Source organism: Saccopteryx bilineata, chromosome 9 (assembly GCF_036850765.1).
Source record: "Saccopteryx bilineata isolate mSacBil1 chromosome 9, mSacBil1_pri_phased_curated, whole genome shotgun sequence".
NCBI classification, from domain to species: domain Eukaryota; kingdom Metazoa; phylum Chordata; class Mammalia; order Chiroptera; family Emballonuridae; genus Saccopteryx; species Saccopteryx bilineata.
Genome location: NC_089498.1, coordinates 88,837,663 through 88,853,084, shown reverse-complemented (window position 1 = coordinate 88,853,084; position 15,422 = coordinate 88,837,663). Strand labels below are relative to the sequence as shown.

Below are 15,422 nucleotides of genomic sequence, written 5' to 3'. Positions count from 1 at the left end.
GTCATGAAAATACAAGAATAAATGCAACATATGGGCACTCCCTCGTGCATCACCAATCACAGTGAGGCAGGCACCCATTCCCCTATTGCAGGGTAAACAGGACACATAAGAAACTAAGTACAACATTTAGATTGCAGTTAATACTATGAAGAGAATAAACAGAATTTTGTGATAAAAATATTGGGGTAGGGAAGGTGTAGTGTCTACTTTTATAAGGTAATCAGTGGTGGTATTCTGATGACATTTAAGCTGAATTCTGGAAAAAGAAAAAAAAATGTTCATGTAAAAAGCTAAGAGTTAAAATGCAGGAATCTGACAGGTACAAATATTCTGAGGTTAAAAAAAAAAAAGTGGGCCCTGGCCAGTTGGCTCAGCAGTAGAGCGTCGGCCTGGCATGCGGGGGACCCGGGTTCGATTCCCACCCAGGGCACATAGGAGAAGCGCCCATTTGCTTCTCCAACCCCAACCCCCTCCTTCCTCTCTGTCTCTCTCTTCCCTCCGGCAGCCAAGGCTCCATTGGAGCAAAGATTGCCTGGGCGCTGGGGATGGCTCCTTGACCTCTGCCCCAGGCGCTAGAGTGGCTCTGGTCATGGCAGAGCGACGCCATCGCCCCCTGGTGGGCAGAGCATAGCCCCTGGTGGGCGTGCCGGGTGGACCCCGGTCGGGCGGATCCCGGTCGGGCGCATGCGGGAATCTGTCTGACTGTCTCTCCCCATTTCCAGCTTCAGAAAAATACAAAAAAAAAAAAAGTGTCCAAGTCTTAGGCAGCAGCATAAGATCCCTAAGCTAGAGAGGCAGACAGGCTTGACCACGCCCTCATAGGCAAGGACAACTTCTTTGCACTGCACACAGTGGGTAGCCTCTGAAGAGGTTTAAACAATGGAAGGGGAGGATGTAATTGATATCTTTAAGTTCTTTCTTTGGTTACTGTGTAAATTGAAACCTCTTCTGAGAGGGATTAATATTCTCAATATATAAGAACTTGTACAAGTCAGCCACTAAAATTAAACAACCTTACTTAAAAATGGACAAAGGACCTTAGTAGACATTATCCAAAAAAGATATGAGTGACCAGAAAATACATAATATGCTCAACATCAATAATAATTAATTATTATTTTTAATCAAAAATCACAATGAGATATCACTCCACACACATTAGTGTGATAATTATCATAAATAAAATATGTTGGTGAGTATGTGGAGAAATTAGAACCTTTGTTCACTGCTAGTGGGGATATAAAATAGTGTACTAATAGAAACAGTATACTGTTACTCAAAATATAAAAATAGATTTACCACATGACCCTGGAATCAACTTCTGAGATTATCTTCCCAAAGAATTTCAAGAAAAGACTCAAAGAGATATTTGTACATTCATCTTCACAACAGCATTATCTACAATAGTTAAACAGAAGCAATACAAGTCCATTGGCAGATGAGTAGAGAAATAAAATGTGGTATTCACATACAAATGGAATATTACTCAATGTTGCAATGAAAGGAGATGCTGACATATGCTATAACATGGATGAACCTTGGAGATATTATGCTAAGTGCAGTAAGGCAGCCACCAAAGGACAAATACTATGGTTCCACTTATATGAGACACCTAGAGCAGTCAAATACATAGAGGCATAAGATAGAATAGTGGTTGCAAGGGGCTGGGGAGAATGGGATTAAGGAGTTACTGTTTGTTTGTTTTTGTTAGTTGATTTATTATTTTTTGTTTGGTTTTGTTTAGTGAGAGGGGAAGGGGGAGAAAGGGAGAGAAACATCAACTTGTTTTTTCACTTATGTGTGCATTCACTGGTTGATTCTTTTAATGTCTTGAACTAGCAACCTTGGTATATCGTGATGATGCTCTAACCAACTGAGCTACCTAGGCAGAGCCAAGGAGTTATTGTTTCATGGATATAGAGTTTCAATTTGGCAAAATTAATATGTTCTGAAGATAGATAATAGCCATGGTTGCACAATAGTGTGACTATATGTAATGCCAGCAAACTGTACATTTGAAATTGTTAAAATCCTAGCATTTATACAGTGTGTCTGTAAAGTCATGGTGCACTTTTGACTGGTCACAGGAAAGCAACAAAAGATGATAGAAATGTGAAATCTGCACCAAATAAAAGGAAAACCCTCCTAGTTTCTGTAGGATGATGTGGCAGCATGTGCGCATGCACAGATGATGACGTAACACCGTGTATACAGTGGAGCAGCCCACAGCCATGCTAATTGTGATGTGGATGGTACAGAGGAAAGTTCAGTATGTTCTGTGGCTCACTAAATTCGAATCCATGACCAACGTGCAATGTGAATATCAGCACATTTATAATGAAGCGCCACCACATAGGAATAACATTACTCAGTGAGATAAGCAGTTGAAGGAAACCAGCAGTTTGGTGGAGAAACCCCATTCTGGTAGGTCATCAGTCAGTGATGAGTCTGTAGAAGCTATATGGGATAGCTACTTAAGGAGCCTAAAAAGTCTGTGCATGAGCCCACATCAAACTGCACTGAATAGGTATGAAACTGGGAGAGTTTTTCTTTTATTTGGTGCAGATTTCGCATGTCTATCATCTTTTGTTGCTTTCCTGTGACCAGTCAAAAGCACACCATGACTTTATGGACACACTGTATATATAGCATTTACATATATACATACATATTTTCACAATAAAAATAGGACTTTTGCCAAAAACAGGAAATTGGACAAAATACATGAGGTAATCTTTCAGGCAGAGCAACACTGCCTGAGGAAAAAAAAGATAACTCATTCAACAAGCTACACTATGGCTCAGCTCTCCACCAGGGATGACTTTGTAAGTCACTGCAGTGTGCTGCAGTCCAAGAGAAAACAGAAGAATCACAGTCAGAGATGGCAGGTATTGGCGTTTGAGGGAGGTATTGACATTTGAGAGCAGATAAAAGAGAAGATGAGCAGAGGTGTCTTCTTGAGTCCTCACGAGTCCCTGTTATGACCTAATTGTTAGGTTATAACATGTTATTAAAGTGTGTGAGTGTGAAGTGAGACTTAGACGAGGTAGCTGCTACAGGGTGGAGAAGGGAACAGATGCTCATAGTTGTTAGAAGCTTCTGGACAGAGATACTATAAAGGCCTTCTTTCACGAGGCAGGATTAAATTCTCAAGTGAAACTTCCTCTAGACCACTCTAAAAGTCTGAATGCAAGCTCTGACAAGAGTGTGGGAAGAAAATGAGTCTGGATATATAGTCTTTGCCGAATTAGAGAGGTAGGAGAACAGATCTGGCTTTCAATAGGTCTTTTATAATAATGAGGAAAACAAACCTACTCAATTCCAAGGTGAGCAGCCAGTAATCAGGGCGCCTGCTAGAACAAAAGCCAATACTCTTCAGGAGCAGATAATGGAAGCCAAAGTCCATACAAGCAAACACAACCATGTCTTATATATAAAACCAACAACAGCTGCTGAATGTAAACATAACTAGAAAAATGTGACACATAGTAAAGAGAAAAGTCAATAGAAACTGACCACCAGGTAGGTCTTATTATGGACTTGGCAGAAAATAACCAAGACTTTAAAGCACCCACTATGAAAGTATTCAATGAACTAAAGAAAATATGTTCAAATAGTTTATAAAAAAAATTATCTTATTGAGTGAGGAGATCAGGAATCTCCACAAAGAAATGGAAACCATAAAAAATAACCAGATAAAAATTTTGGAATTGACTGAAATAAAAAATTTATTGAATGTATTAACAAGGATTGTTATACATTCCTTGTTATACATTAACAAGGATTGTATTAATTAGCAGATTGGAGATGAAAGATAGAAAAGGGACAGTAAATTTGACTACAGAATCAAATCATCTAATCAAAAGAGTGAATAAAATAAAAATTAAAAATTTCAACAAAACTTAAGGGATATGTTGATCAATATCACACAGTCTCACATATTTATAACTAGAATTTTCAGAAGAAGAGATTAATAATACAAAAATCCTTGAATATAATAACTAAAAATTATAAAATGTGATGAAAAAGTAATTTACAGATACAGGCAAGATAAACACAGAGAAAACCAGTTCTATAAATATATATCTTCTAGTCAAACTAATAAAACCAAAGGTAAAAGAAAATCTTAAAAGCACTCAGTGAAAAAAAAGCCTTGTTATGTAGATAGGAACACAGATGAGACTGACTGTTGATGTCTCATCATGAAGAGAGAAGGCAGCATACAATGGCAATCACATCTTTAATGTGCTTGGTGGTGGAGGAGTCAGTTCATCAAAATTCTATGCAAACTACAAAAACATATCTCAAAAATGATGTTTAATAAAGAAATCTAATAAACCAAAGGAGAGAGAATGTTTTGCCAGCAGACTTGAAATAAAAGATATTCTAAGTAATCTCCTTAAAGCTGAAAGGAAATGATACCAGAGAAAAACTCAGATACCTAAGAAGTAAAGAAAGGCAACAGAAATGGAAAATGAGCAGTAAAACATAAAAGACTATGCCCCCCCTTTTTTGCTTATAATTCTTATAAGTATTAACCAGCTTTAAAATAAAGATAATAAGATCATAAAGAAGGATTTATAATGTATATGGAAACAAAAGGACAGGGTTGCTAAAGAGGGTGGTCTTGTACATAAAATTATACTGCTCTTTAGTTATTCCATTTGAAAGCTAATATGTGGGAGGTATGAAGAATGAAGTGGAAAGTTGTAACATCACAAGTAGAAAGTATCAGGTATGAAGTGGTACAATGTTAATCTCACCAGTTATTGAAATTGAAAAATACATATTGTTAGCTCTAGAGCAACTGCTAACAAAATAACAAAAGAGGTCTTACAAGAAGTTAAGAGAGAAAATACAAGATATTATTGTACAGTATTCAAAAAATCCTTCCATACTCCCTCCAATAAAGAAAAAAAAGGTAAGAAAAGAACAACAGAAGAACAACAACGGAGGACACAATGTAACACAAAGAGCACAATTGTGGACTTCAACCAACCACAGGAATAATGACATAGAATGCAAGTGAACTAAACACTAATTAAAAGTCAGAGCTTCTCAGACTGAAAAAAAAGCAAGATCCAACCCTACGTGTTTTACAAGAAAAACAAACAAATTCCAGGTTCATGTGGTTTCACCCATGAATTCTATCAGACATTCAAGGAGGAAAGAATCCAACCTTCTGTAACTCCTATAGAAACCCGAGGGAGGGGGATGCTGCCTAGCTCCTGTAAATCTAACGTTATCTTCATTCTAAGACAGATACATATATTATATAGAGAGAAAACTATAGACAAATACTTTTCCTCATAAACTTATATACAGAAATCCTCAAAATATTAGTTAACACAAACAGTGAATGTAACACAAGTTGGGATACATTAGTTTGGCCTGCTTTCACATCCTCAGTGCTCACACAATTATATTTTAACCCTCAATTAAATTTATCAAAATGTTTCTTTTATTGATATTTATAAAGTCTCATAAAGGTATTAATTTCTATTTGTTTTATTTCAACATAATTTAAATTATAATATAAATTACTATATTAATTTAATATAGTATTTTAATTTACCATTACATAGTCATTTAACTAGATTATACAAAAGGTCTGTGTGTGTTTAGAATGTAATGCCATGTTTTATTTTGTTTCCAATGTACTACATTCATTTAAAAAGAAGGTGGATTACAAAGTATATACATATGACACATTGATTATTCACTGTATTATTCAGTTTTTCTCTAAAATTAATTTATTGTTTATTTGGTCAGTTAAAGATTTAGATAACTGGCTGTTTCCTAACTTGATAACAGTTCCATTTATTTCCCTTCATATTATAGCTGTTGTATTTACATTGGTGCAGTGTCACTCAGCATTAATATTTCATGATATACCCACTGAGAGCAATTATCCACGAAGTTATTAATACTTTATATATTAATATTTATATACTTCCACTTATCTCTTTTTGTTTTCTTTTTAATGAAATTAATTGTATTGACACTGGTTAACATAATTATACAGGTTCCAGATACCCAATTCTACAACACACATCTGTATAACATATTATATGGTGTGCCGAGTCCAGTCTACCTCCATCATCATTGACTCACTTATATTTAAGTGTCCAGTTCAGGAAGGCCCCTCCTCTAAGAAGCCTTGCCTGCCCCAGACTCCCTTTTCTACACTCCCTTCATTCCTATGTTTAACTCTTCTGTTGCCCTGCTGTCTTTTATTGACAAGACGCACCGTGTGATGTTCTTCTTCATAAGAATGTGATTTCCGCGAGAATGAAGGGCATGCATTATTTTCTTTTAAATTCCAATTCTTATCACAGTCCCTAGATTTGGGATGAAACTGCATAAACTTTGTTGAATTGGATTGAAAGAAAAGTGACAAAAAATAGGTATTTAGAAGTAGTCATTATAGACCTTTAAGGATGTGTGGGGTATAAAATTAAACCATGTGACAAACTTGAGAAGGAACAGAAAAACAAAAGGAAAGTTGTATGCTGCTGAGAAAGTGCCCTTACCACCCCTGCCACACCTCCCCCCAGCACCCTCCCCAGATCCTTCTCTTTCCTGCCCTTCTTTCCAGCTGCTGACTGTCTGCCCAGCATGTCCTTCTCTCACCGGATGTCCTGGAGTGAAGCAGGTCAGGTGACATGCTGCTTGTGTGGCCAGTCTCCAGGATAACATCTCACATCTCTATGGTGTGACATCTTTCTTTATGAGTCACCCGTTTCTGTGTTTCTGCCCTATGGCAAGAGGTGACGAGGTGGGGGCTGGGCCGCTCTGTAGGGACAGGGATAAATAGTGGGATAAGGGGTGAGAGACGTGCATGTTCCTGTTTCCGTGTCAAATGCTGTGCACCCATGCCTCAGAGAGAACTGTTGACAAGGCTGGTGACAAGTCTAAGAGAGAGAGCAGCAGCTTGGTACTTCTGGTTCATCTGCTCTGACCTGCAGATTCCTAATGCATCCTGAGCTAAAGCTTCAGCTGGGGTCAGGCAAGGGGCAGCTCATCCCAGACTATGCTTCTAGCCCTAACCTGCCCCTTTCTCCTCCGCCCTTGCTCAGTCTTTGTGCCTGGGAGGAGGGTCAGAGGAAGGAGTTTGACCAAGAGGACCACTTGCAGTTCCTGGAAGCAGAACTGTGTGCTTTGTGCTTTGCACCTCCTGCAACTCTCTCTAACTTTCAGGTTCCAGCTCACATGTCAATGGCTCTGGGAAGCCTTTCCCTTTATCTAAGGACTATTGGAAATGTCCTTCTCTGTGCTTCTAACATTATCTGGACATTTAGCTATCCTAGTATTTTTTAACATATAGATGGTAGTGAACCTGTTTGTTAAGATATCTTTTTTTCTTATCAGTCTCTGGGATCTTTACAGACAAAATTTTACTCATCTTTTGCATGCATCTCAGTGCTTAGCGGTTGACACATCATAAAACTTACTACAAGCTGCAAATTAATTGGAATTGAGGAGGCAGATAGTTTAAATTACTGATCACTGGAGATAAAAATGCTTAGTATGGAGGACCATTTTTTTTTTTGAAACGTATCTGATATTTCTGAGTTCCAAAATTTGGCCCATATAGGTTCCCACTGCCTAACCCCCCCCCCCCCCATTTAGTCACTTTTCAAGGACTGAGAACCTGTGCACATGGCTGAAAGGAGCTCCATCTCCCTGTGACCACTACACAGCAGTCTCTGCGGGTTTGGAAACCCAAGATGCATGGAGTCCTGTTCCTGTTCCTGTTCAAATGTTTCTAGAGTCTTGTCTTGGTCAGATTATAATTTTTTGAGCCGCTTGACCTGTGGTGGCGCAGTGGGTAAAGCGTTGACCTTTACCCACTGGAACACTAAGGTTGCTGGTTTGAAGCTCTGGGCTTGCCTGGTCAAGGCACATATGGGAAGCAACTACTATGAGTTGATGCTTCTCACTCCTTTTCCCACTGTCTTTCACTGTCTTTCTCTCACTCTCTCTAAAAAATCAATTTAAAAAATTAAACAAGCTGAACCAGGTGGTGGCACAGTGGATAGAGCATCAGACTGAGAGGCCGAGGACCCAGGTTCGAGATCCCAAGGCCACCAGCTTGAGCGCTGGCTCATCTGGTTTGAGCAAAAGCTCACCAGCTTGGACCCAAGGTCACTGGCTGGAGCAAGGAGTTACTCGGTCTGCTAAAGGCCCGCGGTCAGGGCACATATGAGAAAGCAATCAATGAACTAAGCTGTCGCAATGCGCAATGAAAAACTAATGATTGATGCTTCTCATCTCTCTCTGTTCCTGTCTGTCCCTATCTATCCCTCTCTCTGACTCTCTCTCTTTCTCTGTTAAAAAAAAACTAAAATAATTTTTGAGCCAATATTTTTATTTGAAAAATACAGATCTTAAGTCAGGGGTTGGGACACTTTTTGGCTGAGAGAGCCATGAACTCCACATATTTTAAAATGCAATCCATGAGAGCCATACAACGTGTACCTTATGCATTATCCAATAAAAATTTGGTGTTGTCCCAGAGGACAGCTGTGATTGGCTCCAGCCACCGCAATCATGAATATGAGTGGTAGGAAATGAATGGATTGTAATACATGAGAATGTTTTATATTTTTAAGGTAATTATTTTTTTTATTAAAGATTTGTCTGTGAGCCCTGGCCAGTTGGCTCAGTGGTAGAGCGTCGGCCTGGTGTGCAGGAGTCCCGGGTTCGATTCCCGGCCAGGGCACACAGGAGAGGCGTCCATCTGCTTCTCCACCCCTCCCCCTCTCCTTCCTCTCTGTCTCTCTTTTCCCCTCCCACAGCCAAGTCTCTGCTGGAGCAAAGTTGGCCCAGGCGCTGAGGATGGCTCTGTGGCCTCTGCCTCAGGCGCTAGAATGGCTCTGATTGCAGCAGAGCAATGCCCCAAGATGGGCAGAGCATCACCCCCTGGTGGGCGTGCCTGGTGGATTCCGGTCGGGTGCATGCAGGAGTCTTTCTGACTGTCTCCCTGTTTCCAGCTTTGGAAAAATACAAAAAAAAAATATTTGTCTGCGAGCCAGATGCAGCCATCAAAAGAGCCACATCTGGGTCGTGAGCCATAGGTTCCCAATCCCTGTCTTAAGTCTTACTTCTTTTAGTATAACCAATGGCCTGTGGACTTTCTTTTTATTATTCTAATAACTTTTGTAGGAAATCTAGTTTATAATTGATGGCAGTGCTGACCTCTCCAGAGTATCATGGAGATGAAATGAGATGACATAGACCACTGATCAGAAGGGCGCTGGAGCTCAAGCCTTGAACCTCCCTTTGTTTTAAACACAGCAATTATGGATGAGTTGTGCTCACCAACAGGAGGAATCTCTCAGGGACTCAGAGCATAGCTTCAGCCTTTGGTGAGCAAAGCTCAAGTCGTCAGCCTGTGGAGTTCTACATCTGGAAGCAGGCAGAAGCAACCTGGTGTGAATGTGACATCGGTGGGGCATTGGGTACCAAAACATTCTGCATGGGGGCGGGGTTCTGAGCCAGCACATTTTATGAAACAAGGGCAGGGTTCTTCTACCTGGTTCTTGTACCTGAAAAGAAGATGCTGTAAACCTTGTCCTGGAACTGTAGCTTGTATAAAACTGTGCACACCTTAGATGAAGGAAGACTTTAGAAGTCCACCTAGGATTTGTCTCAATCCCTTGTAACAGAGCCAGATCTGCTGGGTGTCATTTGCAACCTCAGGCCAGGTTTAGAGTCCATGGCACTTATGACCAATCTGCATATGAACTGGATAATGCTGGGGGAATACAGATACAATTGTAAAGCCACTAGCTTGCAAGGGGATAGTCCCAAGAGAAGACACACAAAACGCCAGACAAAGAAAACAGCCTCTCAAGATGAATCTGCAAAGGGCCATTCTGGGCAGCCTGAGACATGTACCATGAGGAGTTCAAGAATAGTGGTGCTATCTCTTTTTATCTGCAGTGGCACTATTGTTTACTTTTTCTTATACATATTTAATTACTAACATTTTCCTTCCAGACAGCGTGCTCCTTGAAGACAGTGGCTTTCTCACAGTCCCCCTCTTCTCTCACCGGACTGCAGTTCCAGTCTGTTCACTTTAGGCAGAAACCGGTGCACATCCAGTGCTGTGAAATCATTTATAGTGGGAACATCAGAAAGAGCACAGCAGTGCAATCAGTGTTTGTGTGAATGGGAGCTTGACATTCTCTCTATCCAATGGGCCATTGTTGAAGGCTGGGCAGTCGCTCTGGGGGCTTTTCCTATTTTTTAGTGCTAATAACATTCTCCACCACACTGCCTCAGTGCCCAGGAATTCTGGCTATGGATGTAGCCTCCACCACAGAGCAGTAAGGCTGCTGGCCAACCACGTCCCATGTTCAAGGCTTAGCAAGTGCACTTCATCTTCCTGGTGGCCACCACGACTTAGTGCAGTCATCCCGCTGCTGTTAGAATCTTTCTTTTCCCCACCTCGCTGGCAGGGCTGGCGGCTGCATGCCCTATATTTAATATAAGGAAACCAGGATAGTTTCCTTCGTGTGTGTGTGTGTGTGTGTGTGTGCGCGCGCGCGCGTGTGTTTTCCCTCCAAAGTGTTTGAATCAATATTTTCTGTGAATTTTATATCATTGGGTAGCACTCTGTTAGGTCATACCCTGGGGTTACAGTTTATCTTTAAATGAATCTAACTTTGCTTCTGAAATTCTCTCCATTAGTTATTGCTCTTTTGATCCTGGTTTGTCAGCACATTGTTCTTTAACTTCTTTCTTTTTCACCTCTGGCTCCCTGTCACTCTTTCAATTTGTCCTGAAGTGCCTGGATTTCAAAAGAAAGAGTCCTCTGCCTTGCTCAGGCAGTCCCCTCTCTGCTACCTGTACTCAAGCCAATTGTCACTCGTGCTGAAATTTCACGAGTCAGTGGTTGTGCAAATTCACAACTTCATTTGAACTCACGACAATCTCATCTGAGTATGAAAAAGTCACAGTCCAGGCAAGGAAGGCAAACACTGACAGAATGATTAATTTAGACTCCAGCCCAAAGTCCATGCTTTCTCCATCCCTGTGATGGCCCCTCCCTCAGATCGCCACATACTCTTCCTGGCCTTCTCTGTCTCACCATGCCATGCCCATGCTCTTCTGGTGTTGCCAATCTATCCTGGTTAGAATGTCTAGCAAAGGTTTTGAAAGAGCTATCTTCTGCCTGGGCTGAAGTCCTCACTCATTGCTTGGTTCTGGGCAGTCTGCTATTGCCCTGACAAATTTATTGAAATTATAATCCTGGCTTTTTCTTCTCAGTCTACCTCTTGTTATTAAAAGCTCTCCTCCTGTCTGTCTCTGGGCCTGCTTCTGCTTAATCCACACCCTCACGCTGTGCCTTTCTGGACTCTGGTTGGGCTTAGTCTAAAAGGAAATAGATGTTAGACATGCACCATCAATCTTTCTGCTACTCAGCACCCATTCTCTATCTCTGCCTCTGTTTAACTTGCATACATCAGCAATTTTATGAGACAGAAGGGAAAACAAGATGTCCCATTATTCAGTGTACCCATATGAAAGTCTAGCATGACAGGTGATGTACCACCTTCTCTGTTATTTCTAGATATGGCTTTGTATAGTCTATTGACCTCTGATGTGAACTGTAAATTCTGCACATTGCTCAGTTATGGTGCTGAGTTAAATTATTACCCCACTCAAAATATGGGGAAAGGGAAATTTTAAAAAATGATAACTGATTGATATATACTGGTTACTTAACAAAAATTAGCATAGCAGCTATAGTCTTATTTCTATGCTAGTTGTAAGCTATTGTTTCTTCTTCCAGGCATACTTCATGTTTTCTTTGTTCTCATCAGCGCTTTGGCTTGGCTGGAGTTCTTGAACTGGTGGGATAATGCAAACCTTCATTCAGGCAAGGCCAGAGCAAGTAGCAGTGCTTGACTCTGTTAACTTATATCTGCCTTCTCATAATTTCTGCTCTTCGATATGAGTATTCCAGTCAATTCCCTAGGCTCTAGAAATAGCAGGAAGGCCTGCTCCTATTTGGTAGATGCAGAATAAGGCTCATTTGTTAATAGGTATAAATAATGCCAAGCATAATAGTACTCCTTTCTCTGCCTAGTAGTCAATGGCCTGAAAAGCTAAAAATGTCTAGGACACAACCTCAACTTCCAAATAAATAAAATTGTGGAAACATTCTGTCTTGGGAACCAAAACTTATGAACTCAGAGAACCCCAGGTCACAAGGATAGAAAACCAAAATAATATTGTGAGTGGGTTGTTAAGTATAATATACTGCTCACAAAAATTAGGGGATATTTCAAAATGAATATGAAGTGATAAAATATCCCCTAATTTTTGTGAACAATATATTAGTTACAAGGTATTCCTTTCAAATTTACCCTTTGGGCACTGTACCCATTTAATGTGGCAATGGAAGAAATAGCATCATATGTTGGCTGCTGGTTCAAAGCATCTTAGAGGCAGCATTCCTAGTGCAGAACATTTTGGCACCTAAATAAGTCAGGCATTCTACAGTTCTATCAGAAAGCTGAGGTGTACATACTATGTTTAGAGAATTCATAAAACTATAAAATAAAGTTTGTGATCAGAAATAATGTTGTGAAAGAACTATACTATAACTTGAAAGGAGGGAATGAAAAAAGCACTTCAAATAGGGAAGACAAATAGACATCTATAATAAATGTCTAGTCCTATGAAGATAAATCACTGTTGCATTTATAATGGAAGGGATCTAATGAGCTTGCACTGTTAATGGTGAACAGCCCTGCATTGGGGCTCAGCACCAGGCGGTGTTTTTGGCAAGGTGGATATAAGAGCTTCCTTGATGTGGATGTCCTGCATTAAAGAAACGTATCCTGACATGTCCTGGCCAGTAGGCTAAATAATTAGTCACTGCCCTTGAGTTAGTGCAGAGCTACACATTTAGTCCTTAAGTGAAAGTAGAAAGACAGCATTGCTTGAAGCAGCTGCAGTGAAAGAACTAAGTATTTCTATAAGATTATAGTCATTCTCCAGTCCATTCAGGTTTCTCACAGGCTGAAAAGACTAGTTAATTAAATCAACAATTTAAAAAGTACCGGAAAATACCCAGAAAACTCATTTGATAACTTCAAATACTACAAAACAAACAAACAAACAAAAACCCAAATAAAATGCAAACAAAGGCAGGAAAGGGCAGAGAAAGGACCGGATCCCAGAGAGGGCAAACAAAGTACATTAAAAAGGGTAGACCCAAGTCAAACCACGTCCAGAGTTAACACTGCACGTTGACGGTCTTAGCACTTTGTTTAAAAGATTGATAAAGTATTCAATAGATTAAGTATCAGAACTCTACCATACACTGTCCTCAAGAGTGACACTTGGAATGTAAGGTCACCACAACAATGCTTTATAGACGTGACAGTAATAAACATTATTATTTAACTACTAAGTATTGTGGTAGCTGTAGACATGACTAATATTTTATTTTAGATAAACTGTACCTGATAAAATATGTTTTCCTTATAGTTCTAGATTTCTGAGAGTTTTATTATAAACAGATTTTAATGTTACCAAATGTATTTTTGCTCTCTTTTGAGTTAACTGAATGCTTTCTTTCCTTTCTGCAGTTAATGTTGTGTTTTATACACATATATTCTATAATAAACAACCAACCTTAACATTTGTGAAATAAATTATACTTGGTAAATGTGTTTGTGTGTAATTTGATTTGTAATACTCTTTTTAAAGCTTTTTGCATCTATGTTTAAGAGAAATGCATGATTTTACTTATTGTAATGTCCTTGTCAGGATAGACTCATAAAAATGATTAGAAAGTATTTTCTTATTTTACATGTTTTGAAATAATTGTGTTAAAATGATATTTTTTTATTAAAAATTTTAAGAATTTATTAGTAAAACTTTTTTTAAAATTATTAAGTGGGAGGCAGGGAGGCAGAAACAGGCTTCTGCATTGGCCCCAACCAGGATATCTACCAGGTAAGCCCCCACAGGGTGATGCTCTGCCCATCTGGGGCCACTGCTCTGTTGCTCAGCAACCAAGCTATCTCAGCACCTGAGACAAGGCCATGGAGTCATCTTCAGCACCCAGGGCTAACTTGCTCAAACCATTCAATTCATAGCTGCAAGAAAAAAAGAGAAAGAAGGGTGGGGGTGAAGAAGCAGATGGATGATTCTCCTGTGTGCCCTGATGGGAATCAAACCCAGGACTTCCACATGGGTGACTGATGCTCTACTGCTGAACTAATCAGCCAGGGCTTTAGTAAAACTTTGTAGGTCAAGAGTTTTATATTTTTAGGAAGATTTTTAAATTAAATATTATATATTCTTGCTATTTCTTTCTGTCAGTTTTGTAAATCGTGATTTTTCAAAAACTTTGTACTTTCATATAAATTAACAAAACTTTGGGCATAAGCTTGTTTATGTTATATTATAACCTGACATTTGGAGTATCAGTAAGAAATTTCTTATGAAATTTCTGATATTTCTAAATTTTCTTTTGTCTTTTTCTTCATTATTAGTTTTGCTAGCATTTAGCCAAATTTCTTTTATTCCACCTCTCTCCCCCAAAATTTAACTTTCATTATTGCTGTCATTCTGTATTTTATTATTATTTAGTTTAACTTATTTACCAATATTCCCTAATATACATTTGTGTTTCTCCTTTGGAATATGAGTTATTTAGAAGCATTTTAAATTTCAAGTATTTGGAGAGTTAAAAATTATTTTCTTTGCATTTATCATTTAATTTCACTGTTGTCAGATAACATATTTTGATATCAATACATTGAAACTCTTGGCCCTGGCCGGTTGGCTCAGTGGTAGAGCATCGGCCTGACGTGCAGAAGTCCCGGGTTCGATTCCCGGCCAGGGCACACAGGAGAAGCGCCCATCTGCTTCTCCACCCCTCCCCCTCTCCTTCCTCTCTGTCTCTCTCTTCCCCTCCTGCAGTGAGGCTCCATTGGAGCAAAGATGGCCCGGGCACTGGGGATAGCTTCTTGGCTTCTGCCCCAGGCTCTAGAGTGGCTCTGGTCGCAAAAGAGCGACGCCCCCGAGGGGCAGAGCATCGCCCCCTGGTGGGCGTGCCGGGTGGATCCCGGTCGGGCGCATGCGGGAGTCTGTCTGACTGTCTCTCCCCGTTTCCAGCTTCAGAAAAATAAAATAAAAAAATGGAAAAAAATACATTGAAACTCTTGAGAATTGTCATATATTTTAAATGATAGTCTATTTTTATATTTTTTGCCTCATGTAACAAATGAATATTATACAAAGGCCTGATGTTCTGAGTGAGGTGAGGATTACACCCTAAAAGTAGAGGTTACATTTCATGAGTAAAAGAAAAATTAAAATTGATCTGCTTTAACAAACTCTAAAACTACATCTCGATAAGAATAAAATGATGTGCTAGTAATTTACCTGCT

At 39.6% G+C, this 15,422-nt stretch overlaps 1 non-coding gene across 1 annotated transcript; it reads left to right on the top strand.

The window, feature by feature from the left end:
* The first annotated feature begins 14,800 nt into the window (after positions 1-14,800).
* On the top strand, positions 14,801-14,876 carry TRNAV-GAC (transfer RNA valine (anticodon GAC)). Its single transcript has one exon. It is a non-coding gene; the product is annotated as a tRNA-Val (tRNA).
* Positions 14,877-15,422: the final 546 nt, after the last annotated feature.